General features: G+C 44.2%; 1 long non-coding RNA gene across 2 annotated transcripts; it reads left to right on the plus strand.

Moving 5' to 3' along the window:
- The first annotated feature begins 3,342 nt into the window (after nt 1-3,342).
- Nucleotides 3,343-6,229, plus strand: LOC138686084 (uncharacterized). 2 transcript variants are annotated; one of them, XR_011325407.1, is made up of 3 exons: nt 3,343-3,705; nt 5,003-5,204; nt 5,945-6,229. It is a non-coding gene; the product is annotated as an uncharacterized lncRNA (long non-coding RNA). The 2 variants fall into 2 exon arrangements; XR_011325406.1 differs by having other exon boundaries at nt 3,349-3,478.
- The last annotated feature ends 8,395 nt before the right edge of the window (nt 6,230-14,624 follow it).

Genomic DNA, 14,624 nt, shown 5'->3' on the forward strand with positions numbered 1-14,624 from the left:
CTTCCGCAGTTGTCCTGCATCCAGTTTGTTTCTCCTATTTGTATTCTGTTTGTATCTACTCTTTCCAGTCAAAAGGGCAGTAGCAGCAGCCCATGTTCTCGACCACCTTCTCATACGTCTGTGGTATTTCTAAGAGAGAAAATGCTGTCAGGAGCTGCCCATGGATTTAACATGTCAGCCCAACACTTTAAATCCTTTTTCCTCTGACAGAGCTATGCTGTTTGCTAGCACAAAAATAAGCAGAGTCTGAGCTCTGCCCACTCTCCCTGCCTTTCCTCATATACTTACCAGAAAAATAGCTGGAGCACAACTCCCACACATTGCACAAGATTCAGACTCAAGCAGCCCTAAAACAGGCTTTTTCCTGTCCTAAGTCTATGCTAGAACTAGTCAAAATTTAACTTGCAAGATTATAACATCTTTAGAGCAGGGGAGGTGGGGGAAATCCAAATCTAAACAAACCTGAACACACCCAAAATGTACTGCCACTTCCATGACCGATAGAATCCCGCAACACTAAGCTAAAATAAAAATAATAAAAAAATCTTACCACCACCTCTTTAACCTCAGCCTCAAGGCCATCTCTGCTCCACAACTACATAGTTCCCCTCCAGCTTCCCATTTTCAGCCTTGCCATCCTAATGAGAAATCTTTGCCAGCTGGATCCAGCTCCCAAAGCAATCTCCATAATGAGGACAGGCACCTGGGGACCTACCTGCCTGGCTCAGGAGAATTGGGTTTGTTTTTCCAATCCCCCATACTGCTGAGTCCTTTGAGGCCCTGATAAGGGAATGCCAGACCACCTGGCAGCAAAAGCAGATGAAGAGGGAGGGGACTGATGAAGAGCTGAGGTGTGGGTGGTAGCCTAGGTGGGAGGAAAGGGTTAATCAGAGCCCTTGGATACAGTCATCCAGCTTTGATCCCAAGCCTGAGAAGAGGGTGTAAGGTGCTGGTGTGTGTGTGTCTGCAAAACTGCCTTTTTGTTTTATAGCTTTGTTTCTTTATTATGCCTTTTTTCCCCCATTTCATTTGCTGTATTTCAGTCACAGCTAGTTGGGGAGGCTTCACTTTCTCATGCAAAGCCCAACTTTAAAAATACATTTTCTAAATATGCACTATTCACTCTTGTCCTCAGTAATTTGACTGGCAGAAAGAAGAGCTGCAAAAGCAAATCTTGTCAGTCATTCTTAAGCCTTCCTTAATATGGAAACAATCACCTGCCCTTTAAACCATATTTTTAAAGGGGAACAGTGTGCTTAATAAGATGCACACACCTCTTTTCATTTTCTGGTAAAAACTTATTTGTTGGGATTGCAGATGTGCATGGGTGAGACGACAGATCCTTCTGGGTGGCCCCTGAAAACCCATCCAGGTTTATTTTCTATCACCTTCTGTAAATGCACTGCATACACGTGTACATGTGCATGTCCTTTCCAGCCCACAGATACACACTGGCACAGCTCCGAATGTCTGTCTCGTGAAATCCGAGGGCTAAGTGTATGCTCGTGTGCAGGGGAGGCACCGCACCGTACAGCACCTTGCGGCTGCGGGAAGGGGAAGGCATTTGCTCTGTAACAGGTCACGTTGGCTCTGTGGCACAAGGTGGGCCCAATATGGAGGACATATTGCAATTTGCTATTTTTAGGCTAAGCTTTTTTTCTTTAGGAAGCACAGCAGAGATTAGGGTTTATTCACACATGGTCATCACTTGCATGTTGTGGACACAGACCCTACGTCATGCAGTGCCCACTCATTTCAGACCCGTCTTTCAGAAGCAGTGAGTACCCGTGGCGCCGGCTGTACTCTGAGAGACATGGGGATATGCAGCAACTTTGAAAGAAGACCAGAAAAGCCTGATGCTGGGGCCCCAAATTACGTTTGGAGAATGGTTCCACAACAAGCGAAACATTTATTTTTCATTAAAAGACCTCCTAAGAATTAAACTGGAATTATTCTATGGCAAATTTAGCTACAGCGTTTCTGGGACAGGATGTCCAGAGAACAAGCATCCTTCATCTTATCACCAGAATGTCTCAATTCTGACCTGAAACACAAATTTGTTGCCAGGTGTAGTACTGTGTTTGTGGTCTGTTGCAAATGCCAGCCAGCGGGGGAATGTGTTGGTTTATGGCACACAAGTAAAAAGCACAGAGCTAAGTTCAGCTGCGTTTGCCTTTGCTGGGAAAGGAAATAATTATTCTATTTGTTTTGCTTCCAAGATGGGAATAGCAAATGTCTTTCTCACCTCACTGAGAGGAAAAAATCACACCCAATATGGTTAAGGTGCACCCCTTTTTACTGAGCAGCGTGACAACCTTGCAATTTGAACACAATTTTTCTTTTTTTTTTGGCTGCTACCTTCTGGGTTTTTTTTTCTTTAACGTAGTTTATCATTGAGAGATGCCTCATGTGTGAACATCTTGGGTTGTTTCCTACAAAATGGCAGAGCTCATAAATAAAACGAATGAGTAGAGCACAAGAAGTGAAGCTCATTTCAAACATGCTTTTAGAGGAGCTGATTTAACTGCAATCTGGAGGCAAATACTTGGACATAGGGGAAAAAAAACCATCTTAAAATGAGCCAAGCCAGTCTGTCACCAGGAGTGGGCAGGTTGGTCCTTCCCAGGGGCCCGAGGAACCTGCATGGTGATTCTTTTCTTGGAGGATGAGAACTGTGATCCTGCCCAGGCTGCTGCTTTTGTTTGTTTGCGTTTGCAGCGAACATCCTCCAGCTGAGATCACCTTTTCCAAAGCTCAGATACGCCTTCCGGAAAGCCAGTGGCGAAATGAGCGTTTGGATGTTTGTGGTTTGTGACCCAGAGGAGGGTTTTGGGAGAACAACGGGAGCACAGCAGATGTTTGGACTGGGAATGCCCACAGCACTGCCGCTTTTTGACCCACTGCATGACCCTTCCGGAGACCCTCCCTCATTTTTCAGCCACTGGATGCTACGACACAAATTTCTTGATGTGCGTCGTAGCTTCCTCTGAGCAAAGGCCCTGTGAGCGGGGAGCCCTTCGGCACAGCTCCTTCCCCTCCTCCCCTCAGCTCTGGTGACAGCAACCTGCGTCCCCGTGTTACTTCTTGGCCTCGGACCCCTCGCAGCAAGGCGATCCACTAAGTGAACATTAGAAGCTGTTTTCCGAGCCAAGGATTTTCCCCCGGCGGGTTTCAGAAAGGCCCATCTGCTCCTCTTGGGGCTGGCGTTACCTCCAGCCAGCCTCTGCAGCTGAGTGCCACCCCTGGCGTGAGCCGGCAGTCGCTGCCCCGGCCGCATTTCGTTCTGGCTGCGGTACTTGGATCAATCAAAGCAAATCAAGGGCAGGTCAAAGCCAGGCACCACATGGGTTTGCTCGTCCGGCTCATGTCTCACCCCTGACCACACACCGGACAAATTCCTCCTCGGCTTGCGTTGCTTTCTTAGCAGCGTTTGCTCTGACCACGGTGATGCTGGTGGCAGGGGAGGAAACACGGCTCTGTAAGTAGAGACGCGCAGAAAAGAGCGGCATTACGCTTCAGTCCCAAACCTTGTCTGACCAAACAAGGTGGGTTGTTGCTCCCCGGGGGCGGTGGGACCGCGGTCGAGGTGCGGCCCCGTTTCCTCCCTGGAAGTGGGGAGGGGAGCACGGCTCGGCCGGAGGCAGCAAGGGCCGCAGCCAGCGGGTCTGACGTACCGCACGAGCTGCCGTACCAGGCACGTGGTGGGTGAGTTAAGGACATATTTTCAGCCTTAATTCTGAGTTTCCTAGGTTTTGTCAGTTTAAGCCAGATTCCTAATGTTATTTTAATGCAGTTGTTTTGTGTGTGAATAATATGCTTTCTACGCCAAACCACAAGCCCTGGAACTAATATCTCATAAAAATGCCTAGAGTCCAAAGCTAATAGCTGTTATTCAGCTGATCGAGTGATGCCTAAAAAGTTGCAGATTAACGCTATTCCCCAGGGGAAGGTAAAATTAAACTCGACTTCTGATGGGGCTGGGTGCTGTTCTGTGCAGTGTCTGAGCCCGGGCTGGGGGATGCAGCTCGCTGCAGGCCCTGGGAGCCCCCCGGCAGGGCTCGGCGCTGTGAACGCGTGCGGCGAGTGCCGTCCGGGCTCTACCTGGAGTCCCGGCGGGCAGAGGTTGGGGGGGGTGAGGGATTTTCATCAGTTTTCCCTTAAAAAAAGCCCCCGCCCTTCCAGCAACACCCCACCCCGCGACGGGTCACTACAGCTCATCCTCACCCAGCCCTGCTGCTGTGGGCAGTGACTCGGGGGGTGCCAAAAAGGTGGTGGGGGGCGACGGTCACTTACTCCCCGGGCCAGCGGCGTCTGGGCGAGTGGGGCTGCAGGGAGGTCGGGTCCTGTGTCCGCCAGCCCAGCACGGTGGGCAGGAGCAGGCGCTGGAGCCAGCAAGGGGGCAGGTGCCCCTTCCCCTGTCAGAGGGTTTGGACGGGGCATCAGTGACCCACAGGGAGCAGAGGGGGGACGGGGGCTGGCGACAGGGGTGAAGTTGTCCCTTCGCGCTCCTTCCAGGCAGGGAAATGGAGCCACAGGATGTCAGTGCAGCCTGTGCGAACACCACGCTTGCCGAAAGAAGTAACTGTCTCCTCTCACACAGGAAGATCTCTTTCCCAGAACATCGTCTTATTTAGGAAACTCGCATCACGGCAGCAAAGCAGAATGCTTATCTGGGAATAAGAAAATGAGATGTGGCCCCAAGTCAGTGCTTGCGTGTAGGCACGGTGGCAGAAAGTTTGAGGACGCACCAGAGGCAGCTGCTGGCTGACAGTAACAAACACAGAGCTGGATGGGCCAGAGGCCCGGACAGCTGTGTTTGCTGCCTGCGTCCTCCGATACTGGCTGCAGAGTTGTAAGGTATCGATTATTTTCCTGTTACAACACAAAGGGATTAGCTAGATTAGCTTCTGCAGAGGTGAGAAAGAAATGTGGCATGTAGACCGTTTGTTTTGCTCTAATTGGATTCACACCCTCTTTCTGAATAAATCTCATTTTACTCCAGCTCTTGTGGTTTTTCATGGCCGTGAATGCTGAGGAGCTCTTCCAGTGATGGGCAAGTGATTCTCAGCTTCGGTGGGGAAAGTGAAGGGGTCACGCTGCGGTCACTAGAGGCAGGCAGCCTGCGAACAGCACAGCCGAGGAAGCTCTCATGGTCACGTCCCAGATGATGCTTCATGGTCACGGACAGCTTTTGGCAGCACGAGGTAAAAGCCACTCTTTGAACAGAGAAATCTAAGCTTTTCAGTCCTTCCGGACATGACATCCACACCTGCTCTGGGTAAGCTGCAGCAAAACATTGCGACCCAGAGGCATGGTGATGCTGCCCATCAGAAAGCAGCGTATGCTGTGTCCCTTCAGCAGGGTGAGCTGGGCTGTATACTAAAATTGTCAGCGAATTTTCTGCTGCCATTCATCACCTTTTCTAGCTGGTCTGGAACACTGTAGGAAAATTATCTTCGTCTGCTGTTTTTCTTGGCCCGCTCACTCAGAAACACGGAAAGTACCTGCAGCAAGGGTGCCTTCTCAAGTTCGACGTTTAAACCTCTGGAAACAAAATGAGCTTAGATGGAAAAGGAAGAAGAAAGAGCATAGTTTAAGAATCCCGGGTTTGGGTGGTTGCAAACTACTAAGCATCCTCTCTGTGTTAATCCTGCTAAAGAAGTAAATGCTTTTCACTCCTGGGTCCTTTGCACTGTGGAAACTTTTGATGACTCTGTACTGGCCATTGTGGTTTGAAGCTCTGCCTCTGAGTCAGATGGGTATCAAAAACCTCAGACCAGCTGGACTGAGAAATACTCACTTGATGAGCACAGCGGAAACCAGACAAAAAATAAGTAATTAAGTCAACGAGATTTTCGGGGGGTTCTAAATTATGTCTGCACATGCATTACAGAGTTAAGCCTTAAATTTGAAATTCTTCCATTTATTTCTTGTTCCTACAAAGAACAAATGAATGCTACATCAGGAAGGCCCATTTCTCTGGAGAGCACCTGCTCCTGCAGTTTCCAAAGATGTCCTGTATTTGCAGATGCCTCTTCATCTACACCAGCCTCTGACTTGTCTGAGAAAGTTCGGTAGGTCCTATTGCAATTTGTGCACACATATTAAACTTGACATAAAATTTCTCTTTTATTGCTGTTTTGGTCATGTTTCTCCTCATGACGGATTGTTTTATTATCTGTTGACTTTGTTACTCTATAACTGGACACTGAAGCATCAAATAAATTCATATGCTGGGTACATTCTCTGTTTGAGGTGGGTATTGGAGTGATTTGGTATATAGATTGCCATAATTTTCAATGATACCTTTTGCCTTACTCTTTTGCTCTTGCAGAAGTCATTTGGTTTAGTACTTTTAGAGCCCACAGGAGGTGCTAAATAAACATTTCAAACTATAAAAAAAGTTACTGGCCAACTGTGGAATGGTAAAATTAAGTAATTGACACAGCATCACACACGTAAGCAGAGCATCTAGTTCTGCAGAGCAACCTTCAGATTCCCCCTCTTTCTCTTCCTGTGCTGTCCTGCCTCATTTATGGCTCATCAGATGAAGCTTTTACATCCTCCCTCCCTGCACAGTTCCCTAGAGCAGTATCCATCCTGAGGAAAAAAAAAAAAGCCCCCAATAAAAATAATGTGATCAACTAATTTGAAGGAACTTTTTAAAAAAATGGACAATACAGTCTGTTTTTCCTTATCTTCATTTTGGAGTGCCTGAGCCATCTTAGAAAATTTCCTCCCAGTATTTAGCCTGAATCAAACATGTAGAATTTTCCTAGCAGGGAATATTCCAGTCTACAAAATGAAAGTTAGGTAAAGGGAAAATAACTGAAATCAGAGCCTGCTACTAGAAAATATGATACAACCTGGACAACGGGAAACACCTTAATACAGGAATTGCTGCATCTACTGAAGTTTGCCACCTCTGCAATGGAGCTGCCAGTTGCTTTGGTTCCACAAAGCAGTGCTATACAGATTTTTAGGGCAGGCAAGTATTATTTCTAAGGGAAATCAAAGGTGCAATTAGGAGAGCTGGTGGTAAAGGCATCACTTTCCCATCACAGTACCCACACAGCACAAGGGGAAAGGCTCAATAGTACAAACAAGGACGTTGACGGGCTCTAAGGGTCAACCAGCTAAAAAGTTGGTAGGGGGAACAAACAGGCTTGCAATCCCTCTCTCGCTCTCCTATGAGGGGGAAATGTAAATGGGAAAAGGCTACTCCTCTGCAGATTGAAAGTAAAGATTTACGGATCATTTGATCCAGAACTTTATAAAACGGCAAGATGACTTTTGGAAATGAAGAAAGACCCATCTGTCTGTTGCCTTCTTAGCAAGTTGGAAATTGAAGGACACTGTATAAGCTGAGGGAAGCCCCCAACAGTCTTCAGCATAAAATTCAGTTAAATCTCTGCCTTCAGCAGCTTCCAAATCACAGAAGCCTTAAGAATATAGGAGGACTGGGGCATAGGGCATTGAGAGGCCAGGGCAGAAAACAACGTTGTCTCCTTTCAAGAGAAATTATAAATAGTATTTAGCATCTCCAAGCAGGCAAGTTCATAAATGAGCCTGCCTGATTGTGGACTGGCTTCTTCGTCAACTTAGTATTCAGGAGAGGGAAGAATTGCCATAGCAACATTCCCATCTTCTGACATGTATCATGCAGATCATGTAGTCAAGGCAGCACAGCACCCTCTCACACATGTGCTCTGTGAACTTTTGTATTCCTGACAATATTAAAGAGAGAACTACGTCTCATGATTGACACACTTGCCTGTGTGTCTTTATGATTCCTTAAAAAAAATATGGAAATGCTTCCCTTCCCCCATCCTCCTCCTTTGAACTGTTTTCTCTTCTCCATCCCACTGAAATGATGAGAACAGCTCATGCCCCAAATCTGCAAATATATGTTCCTGACAGTAGTCCTACGCTATGCAAATGTGTAAACTGCAAACTGTAGAGGGTTTTAAAAAATTAAGTATATCCAGCAGAATCTAAATTCTGAGTAAAAGTGCTGAAAGGAACTAGAAAGCTTCCAGTAGCTGCATAATTAATGCTCTATAAAACAAAGCCTTACATCTTTTTTCTTTTGGTTTTTTTTTGCTTTGAGTTAGTCTGAAATCTTCAGACACATATGCCAACCATACCTATGGCACACGTCAATATACATGTTGCCCTTTGTGGAAGCTGAGTTCACAAGCAGAGCAGAATACTCTACGTGTTTGCAGCCAAGGTCTGGCTAACCCCTGGGATGGCTTGGGCTATGTGGACTTCCCGCAGAAGGAAAAGTACCACACGTTACACAGGGCTAAGCTGTGGGCCAGTATGAACGGGATGCTGCAACACTGTGCAGTAAAACCACCTTTTAACCCTGACAGCAGTGGCAGCCAGGTACTTGAGTTTACAAGTGATCTTGATTTAATCATATCATAGACCAGACCTCTTTCTAAGCTTACCACCTATTCAGTATTGTGGCTCCCTTCAAAAACTCTGTAACACTAGAAATAGTTGGAACATAATTATATCACTATATATATGCCTCTAACTATGCCTATCCCACTAGTGGTTCTGACATTAAAAGTATCACAATATACTGTCACATGCCTACGTATTTTTTCCTCAGACCTGGGGTTTTACACGCTGTGCTATCCTTGGCAGGATGCCTATGGCACTATTTCTACATAAGGGTTGGCCTCTGTAGCTCCTTCTCCAAGGAATGGGCTCAAAATCCTGCATAACTCTATGGCCTCGGCAGAGAGAGACCAAAACCCACTTTGAGTGCTTCTCTCTGGACTGGAGATATACCCAGCTGTGGGCTACACCTAAGTGAGGTGATTTTTGTAACCAGGTTAGTTTCTCTTCTCTTGGTCATCTTTCTTACACAGCTCCCCAGAGCTGCCTCATGAGCACTCACTGCAAAATGTTCCTGTTGGGTGGCAGAAGCTCCCACTGCCTGTGCCAAGGGAGCTCCTTTGTATCATGGTCTGCTGGAAGCAAGTCACCTTCAGACAATGACAGCTTTTTATATCTCCCCCCCCCCCCCATCCTCCTCACCACTCCTCTCCAATGTTTACGGTCACTGTACAAAGTTTTGGTACCTTACCTTCCCCAGGTAGGGTGAATGTAATTATGCTATGGTCAGTATTGCTTAATGCTTCAGCTGGGATTACGTCTCCAGTGAGCTCCTGAGCTTCACCCAGGTTCAAGAGCCCTCCCTGCCTTTGGGTACTCCACAGTTGCTCATTCCAAGAAATAACCATTCAAGAAATTCCTTCTTTATAACTTGTCCTGTGGTGACCCTTGGCCAGACTACGTACAGATAGTTGAGGTCTGCCATTACCATAATTTTTGCTGCCTCTCTTAAGTATTGTGTGCATAATGGCCTCTTCCTACTCTATGACTAATAACACTCCTGTTGTGTTAAGCCACCTCTAGAGAAAATGCTTTGCAGCTTAATACTAGTAGCAGAAGAGGGGCGACCTCCCCCTCTTTTAGCCCATTACATCTGTCAGGTGTAAACTTAGAAGCCAAATTGGGAACCATTATTAAGTAAGAATAATTGCCAAATTGGGAACCATTATTAAGTAAGAATAATTTATTTTATTTTACATAGTAAATAAGCTAAGACGATAATATGTAGAAAGCTAGCCAGGCACTGCTCTGCCTGCAAAAGGAAACATCCAGAAATGCGGTACCACCGATACCCCTATTGCAATGGGCAGGATGGCCGGCAGCTCATCAGCCTTACTCTCAGGGGAAAAGTGGGAGCACAAGGAGCTGCCAGTTTGGAGTTACAGTGGAATTACTGCCCATGTCAAGAATGACACCTTTCACAGTGCCTGATTTCTTTCCATGTTAAGCAAGTAACTGCCATTTAACATCTGACTGTCATTATTTGTTTCTACAAAAGATCACGTGTGTCTGCGTGTATACATGTATGTGTATACATGTATCTGTATGCATGTGTGTGTGTAACTTTTATGTGCACAATATACATACAGTGGCGACTATGTGCATATTAAAAAAGCAAAGAGATATTATGTCCTAGTACTGACTGTACCATAGCAATCTCTATATTTAGAATGCACACTGCGGAGATACTTCTCCAGCCTAATGGTAGATGTTTACTTTTTAATACACAAGCTATATATAAAATGCTGAACTTGGACACCATGACTAGCTACAATACAAATTATATGAAAAAGATGCTATTTTACTTCTGTCTCATTTTACACAGTTCTAAAGAACAGCAGATACCTCCTCTGGTAGGCCACGAAGTCTGCGGCCTACCTTTCAAATTTCTGTACTGGCATTTATTGTGTTGAAGTTCAAATCCCTTTACAGCTGTGGTCTGAACAAGGAAAGGGCACTTAAGGGAATAAGACTACAACTTGCTTTTCTGGGTTACATTAAAATCCATTGATTTCCATCTGTTACTTGAACAAAACAGAGTGCATTTTTGATAAAAATAAAATTGCTTATTTTGGAGAATATACGTTAAATATATTTGATGTTTATGGTCTGTAAATTGGACAGTTCTGTTCTTCTTAGAGTTACTTAATAATACAAGAGGAAGTCACTATGCTCAAAAGAGCTATTTTCATTCTAAGCACAAAAAGCTCTTTCACTTCATTATGTCATTAGAAGCACTACAGAAAGCGTTCCACCTGCAAGTCCACTTGCCCCCTCACTCAGCAAAGCCCCGGCACTGAAAAGCACCTGTGCATGTGCTTTGAGTTCAGCATGTGCCCAAGTACTTTTCTAAACAGATGTCAACAGCTAGATCTTTTTACTTTCCAGGCTAATTTCATTTGCCCTTTGCTTCTCTTGCTTCAAAAAGAGGAGAGATCATCGCCACTATAGAAAGTTGACCAGTCAAACCTGCAACTGCTTTTTTTCCTGGGACTTCTGCAATAGTCAAATCCTAGGTGTAATACAGCAGTCAGATACATTGAAGACACCTGCGCTTTTACAACACATACGAACATGCTGGGCCAAACATAATGGCCCAAATATATAATAAAGCTCCCAGGTTTCTTTCCTTCCCTGCAACACCTGTGACCCCAGTTTAAGCGGCTGGCTACAGCAGCACGTGAAGCTCTGAACCACAGGAGCAGAGCAGAGCAGCTGGGATACCCTAGCAGAGATGACCTCTTCTACTAGTATGCACTACACTTTGATTAGGAGCTTTCTTTTGCTGCTGCAGATGGAAAATATCTGTCACCACCGTTTGCCCCTGTTCACATGAAACACAGGAGCATTCAAAGACAGGATTAGTAGCATAACTTCTCCAAGGCTGTGTTCAGAGGCGACCTCACCTACACATCTCCTACTGCTTGCAGCTTTGCTCTCAGGGCAGGAACACCAAACCTACCTCAGTGATGCTAACCTCAGGCTGATGGTCTCTTCAGGACTATACTTTAACTCAAGTTTTAGATTATAAATACTTTCAGTGTTCAGTCTAATGGTATCTGAGTCTTCAAAGGCTAGCAAAGCATGTATGAGAGCCCTACAGACTGACCAATCTTTACAGAAAATAAAAGGCAAAGAAGAAATTGATGTTAGGGTTTGAAATAGTCTTTAAAAAGCAAATTCAATAGGAAAAATGAACTAAGGAGCGTATGCCTTATACACTGTTGTTACAAACTGCCACGTGGGAGCCTGCAGAATGGTTAGCCATTTTTCAGTCTACTCACACTGTCCAAGTGGCTTTGACATGCACTCGTGGTAATTTAGCTAATATTACTCACGTGGGCAGAGAAGCAAAGAATCAACTTAAAATTAAGGAAAATATTTGCCATTTTCCTTTAAAATAAGTCAACAGTTGCTACAGAGAGACAGCAAACTATGGTTTTATCACACACAAGCTAAATCACAGACTAAAATAATTTCATTTTGAAATTGTGGCAAAAGTTTGCAAATTATGGCAACCTCTTTGTAACAGAGTGGTATGGGAACTGTGCATATATGTTTTGGGGTAGCTGAATGGATGCAGAAAGTGAGAATGAGCTTTCTAAAGCCAAACAGGGGGATACAGTCACACAGAAATTCATGGCAACTCTGTGGCTGGACTTTCTAACCAGCCTTTAAAAAAAAATCCCCCCTTTTTGGTGTTCTATACTAAGTCAAGAGAATATTATTAAGATTGCAAAGTCAGGCATTCAAGAGTGAGGCAATGTCAGAATGAAGGCCGTCTGTTCAACCTTAATTTGGCCTCTTGTGAATATGAATTATGATATTGCCTTTAATTAAGATGATCATACAGTATTTTTTCCTATGCCTCATTCATAACATGTGATGGATGGTGCTCACTGAATGATGAAACTTCACAGAGTTTTCTATGTGGTTTATCGTTAGAGCTATGACATACTCAATAAACATTACTAATTTAATTTTACTGTAGTCCTCAAGGGAAAAGCTAGTTTTTTTCACTTAGTTTATCCATCTAGAACCTACTCCCATTGCTCAGGTTTTCATCAAAGCTTAGCTTCCTTCCTATTTGGTCTAGGCAGCTTTATTTGCATCAGCTTTGGGAAGGTATTGACAATACATGGGAACCAAAGTTGGGGTCCCCATTCTGGTGTGGGTCTTGGGTAGTCAGGCTTGGAGAAGGTCAACAGATCAGGGATGGCAGGGAAAATCCTGTTCAGCCACAAGATGGATCATTCCCAAAGTTGATAAGCACTTTAGAGAATTACCTGTGCACTACAGGGAAGTGCAGGCATATTTTTTTCTAAAACTTGGACAAAGACAAATAGATTTTCCCCATAAATTCAGAAGTGTTACTAACATAAACGCTATCCTTCTTCCAAAGACCCAGTTTCACAGCAAGAGAAAAGTAGAGAAAAAGTTTTCCAGACATGATTTTTTTTTTCATAGACTTGCACTTGGAAATAGATGACTTGTTCTGACAAAAAGTTTTCCACCAAAAAAATAGTTCCCCCAAGAGAAATACCTTTCAGGGACAATTTCAGCCAAGATGGTTGAAATTTGGCAAGCTTACAAGTGACTTTTACTTTAGTCATCATTCATCAATCATCTTTCTTAAGAATGATGGATTGTGTAATTCTAAAGGGAATGAATACAGTCTAGAAGAGCACTCTCTGGGTACACAGGCCCCTAAGTTATTTATATCATGGTTAATACATCATAGGCTGGATTTAATGCTCTAAAATGTTTTTGACTTTAAATGCGATGATTCAAAGCTCACAAGAGGTGGAGAACTTTTTGAGATCTGAGAAGACAAACTGAGTTCAAACCCTGGAATACTATAAATTTCCTCAAACCAAATGAAACCCACCACATTTTGTGTCACATATATTGCCTTTGGCTAACATTGCCAACCTTAGGGGCTTACCTGAGATCTAAGCTTGGTAGTCTATTTTTTTGAGGTCCTGAATATTCACAAATTCACAGATACGAGGGATGACAATTTTAAGTGTCCCTACGCTGTATCTCTGAAAGGGAGTTTTCTTTCACTTGGATACCTACCCATGGACTCAGCTACGCAATTTTGATCTCTGATGTTTCTGTTCTCTTTATAGTCTTCCTATATTTCCGTTATCACCTAAAATGACGTGGTATTAGAAGAAAAACATCTTGAGCAGGTATAAAACTTTATGAGAAAGAGGAATCTTTCCATCAACAGCCAGTCTCAGCCACTCAGTGGTGCAATAAATACAGCAGAGATGTTCACTGTGCTCTAGCAGAATGTGTACAGCTGTGTGGCATTTTGGCATTTCTTATTTTTATTTAACACATTCTTTCCATCAGAATGAATTCTTGAATTCAGTGAAGGAAACAATCCCCCTGAAATAAAAAAACTGCAAAAATGTCCTAGACTTAACAGCAGAGCATGAGTTATGCAAGTTCGTCAAATGACAAACAAGTCAACAGGGTTTGTGCTTTGGGCTTCCCACCCTAAGCTGCAGTTGATAATCTGTCACAATGTGATGTCTGTCACCGCTGCTGCTGCTCTTGGGAAGTACAGCCAGATTCCTTAGTATATTCATTGTCCACCAGTACTTTCATGTGCTACTGCAGCTTTCAGAAGCAGTGACTTTAAACCATTTGTAGCTCACTAAAATGACTGAATCTGTGTTTTCTTTCCTTCCCGAGTTTTGAAAGCCTGCTGCAAATAACAGACATCTTACCACCTCCAATAACAACCATCTATTACAATCAAGCCCTAGTTATGTGTGAATAGAGTAACCACATTGCAGTATTACCGTGCATATGTAATACACAGCTCAGGTCCAGCAGAACATAATATCCCTAACACGAGGCCACATGGCTACAGCTAATTTGCTTCCAAATTCTGCTGGGTTTGTGTGTCCTGTCCTCTCCCTCTGTGGGACCATCAGAGGAGCTCCTTCTTCTTTATCTGGCCACTTATTTCCATGAACTTTCTAGTAACTTGCCTAGCTTTGGAATCTTTGCAACTCTGATCAACAAGTTAAAAATTATTGAGAAAACAGACAAACAGCCACAAAGACAGTATCATCACAGAAGCCTTATTTTTGAAGGAAACCAACCAAAAAGCATTGTTGAACTTGCGCACTGTCTCCTATGAATACAAGTACATTTAAAAAAATACTGTGGAGGCATGTCACGAGTTGCATGAG

This window comes from Haliaeetus albicilla, chromosome 7, assembly GCF_947461875.1.
Source record: "Haliaeetus albicilla chromosome 7, bHalAlb1.1, whole genome shotgun sequence".
NCBI lineage: Eukaryota > Metazoa > Chordata > Aves > Accipitriformes > Accipitridae > Haliaeetus > Haliaeetus albicilla.